Source organism: Rhinatrema bivittatum, chromosome 2 (assembly GCF_901001135.1).
Source record: "Rhinatrema bivittatum chromosome 2, aRhiBiv1.1, whole genome shotgun sequence".
NCBI lineage: Eukaryota > Metazoa > Chordata > Amphibia > Gymnophiona > Rhinatrematidae > Rhinatrema > Rhinatrema bivittatum.
In genome coordinates, this window is record NC_042616.1 from 370,258,125 (window position 1) to 370,270,337 (window position 12,213).

At 47.2% G+C, this 12,213-nt stretch overlaps 1 protein-coding gene across 5 annotated transcripts in view; it reads left to right on the forward strand.

Annotated features, from left to right (window-relative positions):
• The window catches only part of GALNT4 (polypeptide N-acetylgalactosaminyltransferase 4), a 400,871-nt gene that overhangs the window by 334,164 nt on the left and 54,494 nt on the right, over positions 1–12,213 (forward strand). The gene's annotated exons all lie outside the window — the stretch shown is intronic.

Genomic DNA, 12,213 nt, shown 5'->3' on the forward strand with positions numbered 1-12,213 from the left:
CAAGGTGACGTCAAGCGTCGTGACTTCACGCCTTGAGCGCCGAAATCGCACGGGTCGCACAGGCGCGCATTCATTCACTGCCGGCGGGGGCTGCCGAAGGCCGCTTTCGCCGCCGGCTCCCTCCGCCTGGATGAATGCACGCCCACCCGCCCGCCGGCTCCCGGATAAACGCGCGCCCATCCTCCCGCCGCCGCCTGGATTGAACGCGCGCCCACCCGCCTGCCGGCTCCCGCCGCTGCCGCCGCCTGGATGAACGGGCGCCCGCCTGCTCCCGCCACCGCCTGGATCCAACGCGCGCCCACCCGCCCGCCGGCTCCCGCCGCCGCCTCGATGACCGCACGCCTGGGGGATTCGGAAAGTGACAGGTATTTATACATATATATAAACAACTTACGCTGCAATGTTAATATGGAGGTCGTCCATGGTTTTTTACACTTTACTCCCTTTGGTTTTACCCCCATTTTTACACTTTATTCCCGTTTTAATTTTCGAACACCACACTAACACCAAGTAGAGGGTAGGCGGTAAACTAACAGGTTAAGGACGCGGCAAAATAGCGGGTTACAAAGGAGATAATCTGAGCGCGCGTCACAGTATTGGAGGGGAATAGCTAATTCCTTCATTATACAGCTAATTCGTTCATTTACATATCATATACATGCTGGGTGCGGAAAGGGTTATGCGTCTGTTTTAAGAAGCGCTAAGGACGCGTGAAACTGGAGACTGTATCGCTGGATCGCCTTACGCGTCCGAATTGTGCGCTCACAGCAGGTTACAGACGGGAAATCTTCAACCGCACATTACAGTATCGATCTGATAGCTGGCAATAGTGATATGTGACACTAATACGGTTCTTGGAAGACAAGACGACTTAGAACCTTTCGAACCATATGACCAGATTTAGAGAACAGGTCTCAAAGCGATTGTCGCTGAAGCGGGATTAGAGTACTTACCATCATCGTGGATCGCAGAAGGACGAGCCGGTGAAGATCGATGGCTCCTTGGATTTCAGGAGGCATCGAGGGCAGCCTGAAGGACGTAAACGTCCGACTCAACTCTGTAACCTGGTATGGTAGCACAGGTAGAGAGGAGACAGGCTGAGCGTGTCTGGCGCTACCACAGTAATTTGTGGAGGGTCAGAACCCTGCACCGGTGTCGGTGGGGAACGCCTCGGGTACAGGGGAGCCATTATGACTCATGAACCTGGCTCTCTTTGCAGCGCCTCGATGTATCGTGACACCAGTGCAGAATTCCTCGGAACTCGGTCTGGTCATTCTGCAGCATCGAGGACTACCAGCACTGTGTGGAACAGCGGTGGTGGTAGTAGCGATGTTGCTCAGCCTGGGCATTCTCCAGCACCGAGTAGGGTAGCACCGATGTCTTGGATGGCGTCGGTGGTGGACAGTCACCGTGCCGGTGACAATGAGTGCCTCTGTGCTTGGCCCGGTCTTTCCCCAGCGCCGAGGTGGATGTCCTCGCTGTCTTGGATGGCAGATGATGACGGACTGTCAGCATGCCTGCACTGCTCCTGGCACTATGTAGTGTCGTAGGCTGATACGGGGCTTTAGTTAAGAACCCAAAGCATGGAATACTGTGTTTAGGCGAGGGCATTGCGTGTAGGTGCTATGTCAGTATTGACGGTATCGATGGTCACATAGAAGCGGCCTCAAGGGTATCATCAAAAATATAGATGAAAAAACGTCATTGGCCCAGGCAGAGCAACGATAACAGTGACGGAGGCACCAACGGCATCGGCGTAGGTATCGATGGAAACGATGTGGCATCAAAGAATTGAATAGACATCAATGGCATCGGGAAATTGATACCGGCATCGACAGAATCGATGGTCGCATCGATAGGAATGACGAGGACACTGATGGAAACGACGTGGGAGTCGACGGCATCGATGGATGGAGACGGGCACCGACGGCATCGAAGACATGGCCACGGGCGCCAAAGGCACCGACATGGGCGACGACATGGCCACGGGCATCGATGGCATCGACCCAGGCATTGATGGTATCGATGGAATCGACCCGGGCATCGATGGCACAGACGACACCAAGGTGTGCATCGATGGCACCAACGACACCAAGGTGTGCATCGATGGCATCTACCCGGGCATCGATGACATTTATGGAAAAATCAGCGCCATGGATGAAAACATTGATTGCATTGAAAGAATAAATGCGGGGATCGATGGCATTGACAGACCGTGGAGGCATCGAAGAAGGCAGGATGGCCTGGATGGGGGTAGCGATGGGGCATCGACTGCACGAAGGTACCGAGGTAATCGATGGAGGCATGAATTCAACAGAGGCCTTGGCGGCAATGGTGATTCTATTCTATCAGATACCTGATCATCCCAGTTCTCAACCAAACTCGCAGACATAATCCTCTTTCTTCCTGCCCTCCTTGACTGGGGGGATTTCAATGTCACTATATCCCCAGATTTGGACAACTCTACGGGTCTTTCTGGCAATTTTACCTCAGAAATAGGTTCTATTACATGGTCTGATCATGCCCCTGTCAGTTTCAAATTTTCCACATCTCAGACTCAGCACATGCTTTTGGAGGCTGAATGATTCTTTATTAAATGATAAAAATTTCTGTGCACAATTAAGAGTAGACATACAAGAGTATCTTCAATTCATAGAGGACATAAAGGTGTAATCTATGTGGGACTGTCTAAAAGCAGTGCTTCATAGGAAGTTAATATCCTGGGCTGCAGCAAAAAGGAGAGATAAACAAAAAATTAGTGCCAAATTAGAGGCTTCTATTAAAGCATTAGAACACTTACATAAAAGAACCGGGAATTCTAAGTGGCTGAGAAGATTAGAAGTGGAAAGGGGTAAATATAATGAGTTAAGCGCTGACGAAATTTAGTATAAGCTGGACTTCCTTAAGAGTCTTATTATGAACCTGGAAGTTGAAACCCAGCAGACAGCTAACCAGATATCCAAACTTAAAGATGAGTACAGGGAGATTTTATTTATTTTTATTTATTTATTTATTTAATTTTATATACCGACATTCGATCGAGATATCACATCGGTTTACATAAAACTGAGTGAATAGGGCAAGGTCTGCCCTGTTTTACATTGTAACAAGGTAACTTATCTATGATCTAAAGAAATGGGTAGAAATAGTAACAAATATGATATATTAAGGGGATAGCATGTAAAATAACATTAATATTGCTTTGTAATGAGGTATTTGTATCTTATAACATTTTACATTGTAACGAGGTCACTTAAATAACATATAACACTTATATACATTGTAACAAGGTCAATATATAACAACATTTTACATTGGGTTTTTTTTGTTTTAATTCTTTATTTATCAATTTTTTCCAATCTTACAAATGAAGCAAGTGGTTTATACAATTGAATTTACACATTCAAATTCAATTTCCAAAAAGTATGCAAATAATACAATAAACCTTGTAATACGGCTTCATAAACGTATAAAGAAAGAAAAAAGGGTCTATTTCACTATTATTAAGAACACATAATTCAAGGTAATAGGGTAGACTTATAAGGAGGAAAACAACAACCTCAATTTACTTGTACTTCTCCTGACTTAATTGGTGATTGGGCCTCTAATTTACTTTTCTCCAAATAGTTTTTCATATCCTGAGGATCATAAAAGATATACCTATTTCCTCTATGTCTCATCAAGCATTTACAGGGGTATCTGATATTAACCTGAGCCCCTATTTCTCTAGCTTCCTTAGCAAGTCCCACAAATATCTTCCTGCGGGCCTGGGTATCTTTTACTAAATCTGGATACATCCAGAGTTTTTGTCCGTAGTACAACTTTTCACGATTTTTCAAAAAGGTCGTAAGGACCAAATCTCTATCTGCTGAGTGGGTAAAAGATACCAGTAATGTTCCTCTCTGTTCTAATTGCTCCTCAGATGGAGTTTCTAAATATGCGGTTAGATCTGTTTCTAAATTAACATTACGATCTCCTAAACTCATCTCACCTCCACTTTTCTTTGAGGGAATAAAATAAATTTTTGATATATCTAAAATATTTCCTTGAGGCACCATTAGAATATCTTTAAGATGTTTTCTAAACTGTTCCTTTGGTGAAATTAACTTCACACTTGGGAAGTTAAGGACTCTCAGATTTAAATATCTTAATTTATTTTCTACATTTTCTAACCTCCTCTTCAACATATTTTCAGATTGTATAAATGTAGTTTGTACCTCTTGGATTACGGATATTTTATTCTCTATATCTTTAGTATGTTCTTCTTGTATTTTTACCCTAGGTTCTAACTCTTGTACCACATTTTGTGATTTATTCAATGACCCGGCTAACACAGAGACAGATTTTTCTAGGGTCACAATTGCTTGCCATATTGAGTCAAGGGTTATGATATCAGGTTTATCCAATTTGGGCAATAAGAGATCCACATTCACCAACCCCGTTCGACTAGCCTGTGAAATCAAAAGCATTTCACTAGTCGCTTCATCCTTCCTCTCTAGATCTTTCGACAAGTCTTTATGTCCATGTAAAGACGCTCCAGTTGTTTCCCCAGAACCTCCCTCTACATTCAGAATCTTCAGATCTCTTAACTGATTCTTCTGAAGAAAGTCCTGGTTCTCTCCTGGGTTTGGAGGTAAGGGTGTCACAGGAGCACCTGGGCTCAACGATGTCTGATTGTCCAGTGGGGAAAGGCTATGTTCCTCGCCTTTCCCCTCAGCGGACCCCCCTCCAGGTGTAGAGGTTGTTACCGGGGAGAAAAAGCCCTCAATCTTCAACTGAGCAGGGATACCTGAGGCGGTTGTAGAGGACTCCGTCCTCAGGCGTCCTTTCCGCTTCGTATGTGGCATGATAATAGGTAATAATGGATGTGGGCTTACCTCCGCGTATCCTCCTTTTAATATTCGAAACGACCCTTTGTGAAGAGGAGAAGAAGGTCAAATCAGCACCAAAGTCTGCAACAAAGTCGCAACTAAGTCGCGCGCGGCTTAGGCGACACGCCGGCGGACACGATGCGCCGCAGTAGAGTGAAGTGATAAAGAAGCCTCTGGTCAACGTCACAAGGTAAGGAGGGCGTGGTTAGGCAGCAGCTGTCGGGGCCAGGAAGTGCCCTTACCCCCGGAATGCGTTGTTCTCAGCCAAACTCCTTCTCCTCTCAAAGTTCAGCAAGCAGCTCTTCAATTTTAAAGAAGCCTCCGGTCAACGTCACAAGGTAAGGAGGGCGTGGTTAGGCAGCAGCCGTCGGGGCCAGGAAGTGCCCTTACCCCCGGAATGCGTTGTTCTCAGCCAGACTCCTTCTCTCAAAGTTCAGCAAGCAGCTCTTCAATTTTAAAGAAGCCTCCGGTCAACGTCACAAGGTAAGGAGGGCGTGGTTAGGCAGCAGCCGTCGGGGCCAGGAAGTGCCCTTACCCCCGGAATGCGTTGTTTTCAGCCAAACTCCTTCTCTCAAAGTTCAGCAAGCAGCTCTTCAATTTAAAGAAGCCTCCGGTCAACGTCACAAGGTAAGGAGGGCGTGGTTAGGCAGCAACCGTCGGGGCCAGGAAGTGCCCTTACCCCCGGAATGCGTTGTTCTCAGCCAAACTCCTTCTCCTCTCAAAGTTCAGCAAGCAGCTCTTCAATTTTAAAGAAGCCTCCGGTCAATGTCACAAGGTAAGGAGGGCGTGGTTAGGCAGCAACCGTCGGGGCCAGGAAGTGCCCTTACCCCCGGAATGCGTTGTTCTCAGCCAAACTCCTTCTCCTCTCAAAGTTCAGCAAGCAGCTCTTCAATTTTAAAGAAGCCTCCGGTCAACGTCACAAGGTAAGGAGGGCGTGGTTAGGCAGCAGCCGTCGGGACCAGGAAGTGCCCTTACCCCCGGAATGCGTTGTTCTCAGCCAAACTCCTTCTCCTCTCAAAGTTCAGCAAGCAGCTCTTCAATTTTAAAGAAGCCTCCGGTCAACGTCACAAGGTAAGGAGGGCGTGGTTAGGCAGCAACCGTCGGGGCCAGGAAGTGCCCTTACCCCCGGAATGCATTGTTCTCAGCCAAACTCCTTCTCCTCTTAAAGTTCAGCAAGCAGCTCTTCAATTTTAAAGAAGCCTCCGGTCAACGTCACAAGGTAAGGAGGGCGTGGTTAGGCAGCAGCCGTCGGGGCCAGGAAGTGCCCTTACCCCCGGAATGCGTTGTTCTCAGCCAAACTCCTTCTCCTCTCAAAGTTCAGCAAGCAGCTCTTCAATTTTAAAGAAGCCTCCGGTCAACGTCACAAGGTAAGGAGGGCGTGGTTAGGCAGCAACCATCGGGGCCAGGAAGTGCCCTTACCCCCGGAATGCGTTGTTCTCAGCCAAACTCCTTCTCCTCTCAAAGTTCAGCAAGCAGCTCTTCAATTTTAAAGAAGCCTCCGGTCAACGTCACAAGGTAAGGAGGGCGTGGTTAGGCAGCAGCCGTCGGGGCCAGGAAGTGCCCTTACCCCCGGAATGCGTTGTTCTCAGCCAAACTCCTTCTCCTCTCAAAGTTCAGCAAGCAGCTCTTCAATTTTAAAGAAGCCTCCGGTCAACGTCACAAGGTAAGGAGGGCGTGGTTAGGCAGCAACCGTCGGGGCCAGGAAGTGCCCTTACCCCCAGAATGCGTTGTTCTCAGCCAAACTCCTTCTCCTCTCAAAGTTCAGCAAGCATCTCTTCAATTTTAAAGAAGCCTCCGGTCAACGTCACAAGGTAAGGAGGGCGTGGTTAGGCAGCAGCCGTCGGGGCCAGGAAGTGCCCTTACCCCCGGAATGCGTTGTTCTCAGCCAAACTCCTTCTCCTCTCAAAGTTCAGCAAGCAGCTCTTCAATTTTAAAGAAGCCTCCGGTCAACGTCACAAGGTAAGGAGGGCGTGGTTAGGCAGCAACCGTCGGGGCCAGAAAGTGCCCTTACCCCCGGAATGCGTTGTTCTCAGCCAAACTCCTTCTCCTCTCAAAGTTCAGCAAGCAGCTCTTCAATTTTAAAGAAGCCTCCGGTCAACGTCACAAAGTAAGGAGGGCGTGGTTAGGCAGCAGCCGTCGGGGCCAGGAAGTGCCCTTACCCCCGGAATGCGTTGTTATCAGCCAAACTCCTTCTCCTCTCCTTTTACATTGTAATGAGGTAACTTATATTAGGGCTAGAGAGAAATATTTCAAATTGATATGATGACATTGCTTGGGAGAGTAGGATTGGCTGGGGGATTTAGTAGAGGTTTCGGGAGGTTAGCTGGGGGAGGCAGGGGTGGGGAGGGACGAATAAAGAGAGTCAGTAGGGGGGTTATCTAGGTGGGGTGTGGGCCAGTGTGAATGGGTGTGCTAGAGAGGGTGAGGGCAGGGAGGGAGATTTAATTAGGGGTAAGGGTTGTTACCGGGGAGGGAGCTAAGTGTCTGGCGGGGAGGTTTCCTTTTTTTAGGGAAGTGTTGAGTTCAGGGAGTGGGTTAAGTATCAGGTGGGAAAGCTTTTCTGAATAGCCATGTTTTGAGTTGTTTTTTGAACGCTTGGGTGGAAGGTTAATTTCTGAGAGGGGGTGGGAGTGAGTTCCACAGTGTTGGGCCCGCTATAATCTCTAATACTGATTTGATAAGGAAAAAGGTTTGTTAACTTCTACAGAGAACTATATACTGCTGATGTAAATATTCGAGATGTAGAAATAGAACAATTTCTACATTCTGTTAACCTCCTAAGCTTAACTCCAGTGCAAACATGCAGACTATATAGGGTAATAATGGGCAGGAAATTCTTATGGCTTTATCCTCATTGAAAATCAATAAAGCTCTGGGATTGAATGGCTTTACAGCAAAGTTCTATAACAAATGTAGTGATATTTGGTGCAGGCATTGGGGAAATTCTTATGTTCTTAATTTATATAATACATTGTTAGTTGACCCAAATTAACCTCACTCAATTAATGTAGCAGGAATAACAATATTGCCTAATCTGGGTAAAGAACCTACAAATTGTGGGTCTTACAAATTTATTTATTTGTTGAATTTAGATTTAAAGATCTTGGCAAAAATTTTAGCATCCTGCTTGAATGAAATAATCCTTAGTCTGGTAAAGGAAGATCAATCGGGATTCATTCTGGGGAGGCAGGCGGCCGATAAAATACGGAAGATTCTGAATTTGGCCTGGAGGGCACAAAACGAAAAGCTGGAAGCAGTCCTGTTAGCTATAGATGCCAAAAAGGTGCAATGGGGGTTTCATGTTGAAGGTGTTACAAAAGGTTGGGCTGGATCTAAATTTTATTGAAGTAGGTAGGAACTCTATACTATAACCCACAGGCGAGAATAAAAGTTAGTGGGTGGTATATTGATTCCTTTCCTATGGGTAGGGGTACTAGACATGGGTGCCCTCTTTCAGCACTATTATTTGCTTTGGTAATGGAACATCTAGCTGAGAGAATTTGTAACTTGGGAGACATCCATGGGATTCAGGTAGAGCAAAAAGATCTCTTTGCAGGTGATTTGTTAAGGAAGTGGATCCTTGGGCTGATGGGGGTGGAATCACAAATGGGGAGGAGCCCCGCAGGTGACCACTGTCAGCAGGCGAGGCTGGAGTGACCTGAGACTCCACTGGGGCTTCACCACTACCAGCCCTTGTTCCCCTCAGGTTGAGCCCTTGGGTACCGGGGCAGGCTGGACTTCGTGAGGTCTCAGGCAGGTGGTGATTCTCGTGGTCAGATAGGCAAGGGTCATGGCAGGCGGCGTCTCTCGTGGTCAGGCAGGCAAGGGTCTTGGCAAGCAGTGTAGCTTGTGGTCAGGCAGGCAAGGGTCTTGGCAGGCGTCATACCTCGTGGTCAGGCAGGCAAGGGTCTTGGCAGGCGGCATACCTCGTGGTCAGGCAGGCAAGGGTCTTGGCAAGCGTCATACCTCGTGGTCAGGCAAGCAAGGGTCTTGGCAAGCAGTGTAGCTTGTGGTCAGGCAGGCAAGGGTCTTGGCAGGCATCATACCTCATGGTCAGGCAGGCAAGGGTCTTGTCAGGTGGCGAAGTCATAGTCAGGCGAAGCAGGGGTCTTGATACGGAGCAGGTAGAAGACAGGAATGGGAAAACCAGGCATCAGAGAGTCCGAACAGGAGCCAGGAGTAGCCAAGGCAAGACCTGAGGAGCAGGCCTTGCCTTAAATAGCTGAAAGCTTGGGAGGAGGAGTCCTGACCCCTCCCACGGTGACCCCTGCGCACTTGGGAACCCAGGGGTCAAGAGGAAGGCCTCTGTTGGGGCCAACAGCGTGCCATCCTGTACGCTGCATCGGTGTGACAGCCCGAGAGGGAGGCCGTGGCGGAATGCGGTGGCTATGGCTCCCGGCTGTGACGACACTTCCTGGACCAAGGAGGCGGGGCCGGCCGCGCGGGTGAGTGAAGGAGTCCAGCTGCGGGTCTCCGCGGCCGGCTCTCGCAACACTATTTTCTTTTTACAAATTTTTTAAATTTGCCAGTATTATGAGAGAGTTAACCTTATTTGGGAAAGTGTCTGGATTTAATATAGATGGGGAAATCTGAGTTATTGAATATTAATATTTTGGCAGATCAGGTTGAAAGATTAACGAGTGCATTTCCCTTTTCATGGGAACAGGATAGTGTATGGTATTAGGAATTCAGTTGGGGGCGGATTGGAGGAGTTTGTTTCACTTAAATTACATTCCCTTGATGTCTAAAACAGTGTAAGAATTATCCACTTGGGAACCTTATGAGCTCTCTTGGCTTGGGTGCATTGCAGCAGTAAAAATGACACTTAACTAAATGATGCGATTTTTACCCATTGAGTTGCCAGATTCATTTTTTAAGTTATTACCGCAATGAATTTTCAATTTTATCTGGTGATGCAAGCCCCCATGGGTTTCCAGGAGAGTTATGCACCAAAAATATCTAGAGGGGGCTTTAACAGTACCCACTGTTAAATACTATTGTGCTATGGCGCAGGTTAGAGTATTAAGGGGTAGATTTTCCAAACGTGCATGCACTACCCGGTGCGTACACATGGACGTGCGATTTTATAATATGGCGCACATGTTATAAAATTCCGGGTTGGCACGCGCAAAGGGGGGGTATAATTTTGCAAAATCAATGCATCGGGGCCTTTCCCAGTTCCTTCCCAGTCTGATCCAATTAAGGAGCGGACTAAGAGGGAACCTCTCAACCCCCTACCCTACCCTCCCTTCCCCTTCCCTACCCTCCCTACCCCTACCTTCCCTACCCCTTCCCTACCCTTTCCTAACTACCCCTATTTTTTTTATTTTACCCTTTGCTCCTGCAAAGGAGCAGGAGCAAGTTGCGCACGCCGGCACAGTGACAAATGGCCTCTGGACCAGGCACCTCTAGCCCCGACACTTACACGTGTTCCGGGGTTTACGCGCATGGCCGGGCCCATTTGAAAATTGGCCTGGCCCATTTGAAAATTGGCCTGGCGCGTGTAAAGCCCAGCCATGCACATGGACACCGGGGTTTTGAAATCTACCCCATGTATATACAATCTCCCTTCTTCTCATAAGCAGTGGGTTAAATTGAACAAAGTACAATATGTTTGTGCACCACCCTTGGGTAATGTGGTGTAGAGTCACAAAATGGGGGGGGGGGGGGGGGGGGGGTTTGAGGGGAATGGATAATCCATTTATGGTCTTTTCTTTAAAGATTTTATAACCCAGGCCTTTAAGGATTAACATGTCCATAATGCGCACAAAATCTGTACATAGGGAATAGCACCAGTGGCATGCAAATCTTATTTAAATGTGACAATTATCTATTAGTACCTGATGCAGTAAGCGTGTCAAAATTTTATGCGTCCATTGCGAGTTTTTTTATTTCAAAATTTTGCACCTGCCTTACCCTGGCATTATTGTGCTGGAGCTAGTGGTAGCTGGTGGTTCCTAAAGGTTTCCTGCTTTTTCAATGGAAACTGTTTATTTCCTTATTATGCTGGCCTTCTTCTTGTGTCTGCAAGCAAGAATTAGGGCAGCTACACAAGGGAGGGTAATAGCAAATAATCCTGTCAACAACAGAAGACCAGAGGACCATGCAGTGGCACAGGTTAGCAAATGGCTTTAATCCTTTTAAATCCTTATTAAAAACTTTTCGATTGAATGTCCAATTCCGGGGTATCTCAAGACGCCCTGGACTTCGGCGTCAGTAACCATCAAAAGGACACCTAAAAGTTGAACATCCATTACTAGAAAATGGACGCCAATGTCCAAGTCATCTTTGAAAACCCCAAGCCTCAGGTGTCTTTAAATGAGAAGGGCCTTTTATAACCCTGAAGTTTTGGGTCTGTTTAAAAATGTGTGCTTTTGGATCCTACCTGCCACATAGCAGTGATAAGCTGAGGATGTGATTGGTCTAACTGTGTTTACAAAACATCTGATAGACCCTCGGTCTGACCAAGTATGACATGTCTTATGTTCCTTATGTTATGTTTCAGGTGCAGCCCAAAGCCATCCGTAGATCCTGCAGGCAGCATGTTATTTGGCCATGCACAACTCTCCTTGGATTACCTGAGTCAGAAGTGGTGCGAAGATACTGTCTCAGTTCTAGTGCAGCTGAGACCCTGATTGAGGACCTGCGCAATGATATTGATCCAATTGCCTCTCGCAACCATGCGGTCCCTGGGCTGGCGAAACTTCTGTGTGACTTACATTTTTTTGCCACAGAAGTTTCCAGAATACAGTAGGACTGGTTTGCCGGATGAATCAGTCCTCAGTCTCATGGCACTTTGGACAAGTCTTGAGGGCTATGATGAAACGTATGTGACAGTGTATTTATTTCCCAGTGGAACCAGGGCAACTGCAGGAGATCCGGCGTGGATTCTTTGACATAGCTGGGATGCCCAATGTATTAGGTGCAATAGACTGCACCCATATCGCATTTACCCCCAGCTCGGAACAGGAGAGTGCATTCTGCAATCGGAAGTCATGCCATTCGATAAATGTGCAGGTGGTATGTGATGCACATCAATGGATGCAGAATGTAGTATCGAGGATTCCGGGGAGCTGCCACGATTCCTACATCCTTGCACGTTCATCGCTTGGAATCAATTTTCCTGAAGGGAAATATGGTGATGGCTGGTTGCTCGGGAAATAACAGTAGTTATCGGAAGTCTTGATAGCAACCAGGTGGCAAGGAGGAATGCAGGACCCTCTACAAGTTAATAGTTTTATCCAGAAAAAGTATTTTGGTACTACTGTATTGTTAAGGTGGGTATAGTATAAAATGAGCCAGTTATGTATATGCCATATGAAGTACTGTATATATGTTTTGC